The following is a 1,972-nucleotide window of genomic DNA, read 5'->3' as shown; positions in this document are numbered from 1 at the left end:
CATGCATCTATTTATACTTATATCCTTTAATTAGGCCGCAGCCAAGCGAGTGATACATGCCATCAATCTTATTCAATAAATTAGTCAACTAAACAAGCCATGCACTGACACTCATTCACTCTCCATTCCCCCAATGTGCTAATTACACTTAAACATGGCATTGCAGATTCAAATTGAACGTTTAAATAGAACATCTTAATGAAACATCATACCGTAAAGTTAATCAATTCATGTACTTGTGTACTGTTTCATGTTATAGGTGTGTATGCATACAGTGTGCATAATGTTCATTAAAATGTCAGCATTTGCATTATTCATATTCATATCCATGTTTAGATCAGATTGTTTCAGTCATTTTCACATTAGGGTAGTTTGCAGAAACTCTTTACAACTGTAGAACTTAGAGGTGTAGAGTAGAAATTATGAAACACACTATACATACAACAGTATGTGGACACCCCTTCAAATTAGTAGATTTGGCTATTTCAGCCACAAACAGGTGTATAGAATCGAGCACAAAGCCATGCAATCTCCATAGACAAACATTGACAATAGAATAGCCTTACTGAAGAGCTCAGTGACTTTCAACGTGGCACCTTCATAGGATGCCACCTTTCCAACAAGTCAGTTCGTTTTGCCCTGCCAGAGCTTCCTGTAAGTGCTTTTATGGTGAAGTGGAAACCTCTAGGAGCAACAACAGCTCCGCCGTGAAGTGACCACACAAACTCGCAGAATGGGACCTCCGAGTGCTTAAGCACGTAAAAATCGTATGTCCTCGATTTCAACACTGCCTCTGGAAGCAATGTCAGCACAATAACTGTTCGTCAGGACTTTCATGAAATGGGTTTCCATGGCCAGGCAACCACATGCAAGTCTAATATCACAATGCGCAAGCGTCGGCTGGAGGGGTGTAAAGCTCACAGCCATTGGACTCTGGAGCGGTGGAAACGCATTCTCTGGAGCGATAAATCACGCATAACCATCTGGCAGTTCGATGAATGAGTCTGGATTTGGCAGATGCCTGGAGAACGCTACCTGCCCCAGTGCCAACTGTAAAGTTTAGTGGAGGAGGAATAATGGGCTAGGACGGTTTTGCATAGTTCCAGCTAGACCCCTTAGTTCCAGTAAAGGGAAATCTTAATGCTACAGCATACAGTGAGTGACATTCTAGACGATTCTGTGCTTCCAACATTGTTGCAACAGTTTGGGGTAAGCCCTTTCCTATTTTAGCATGACAGTGCCCCTGTGCACAAACTAAGGTCCATACAGAAATGGTTTGTCGAGATCGGTGTGGAAGAACTTGACCAGCCTGCACAGAGCTCTGACCTCAACCCGATTGAACACCTTTGGCATGAATTGGAGCGCCGACTGCAAGCCAGACCTAATTGCCCAACATCAGTGCCCAACCTCACTAATTGCCTTGTGGCTGAATGGAAGCAAGTCCTCAAAGCAATGTTCCAACATCTAGTGGAAAGCCTGCCAAGAAGAGTGGAGGCTGTTACAGCAGCAAAGGGGGGACCAACAAGGGGGGGTATAACTTCTTCATGATCCTGTGGATAGTGGAGAGAAATGTCTGGGATCTAAGAATAAAACATTTCCATTAAAGCTTGAATAATGCTGCTGACCTTTAGCTGGGATCACTTCAAATAATGGGAAAAGAATGGTTCATGCTAATAAATTAGGTCCTGTTCTTGAAAATGCTTATCAATTTGTCAAATCAATGTTAACATCCAAAGGCTCTTACTGATATCTTAAGGTGTGTGAAGTTAAGCTACTATATGAAAAAAAGACCCCTTCAATCAGGAACACTAAATACAGTAGATCACATCTAATGGAGATGAAATACACTGACCAGTTTCACTTCAGGACAAAATGGGTAGTCAAATATTTTAGAAATCTCAAAAGCTCTGGATCTATAGGCTGAGTTGAATAGAGGGTTTTGAAGCAAATACAAACACAACATCTATATCCA

Source organism: Oncorhynchus gorbuscha, linkage group LG19, assembly GCF_021184085.1.
Source record: "Oncorhynchus gorbuscha isolate QuinsamMale2020 ecotype Even-year linkage group LG19, OgorEven_v1.0, whole genome shotgun sequence".
NCBI classification, from domain to species: domain Eukaryota; kingdom Metazoa; phylum Chordata; class Actinopteri; order Salmoniformes; family Salmonidae; genus Oncorhynchus; species Oncorhynchus gorbuscha.
Note: the sequence above shows the minus strand (reverse complement) of the source record.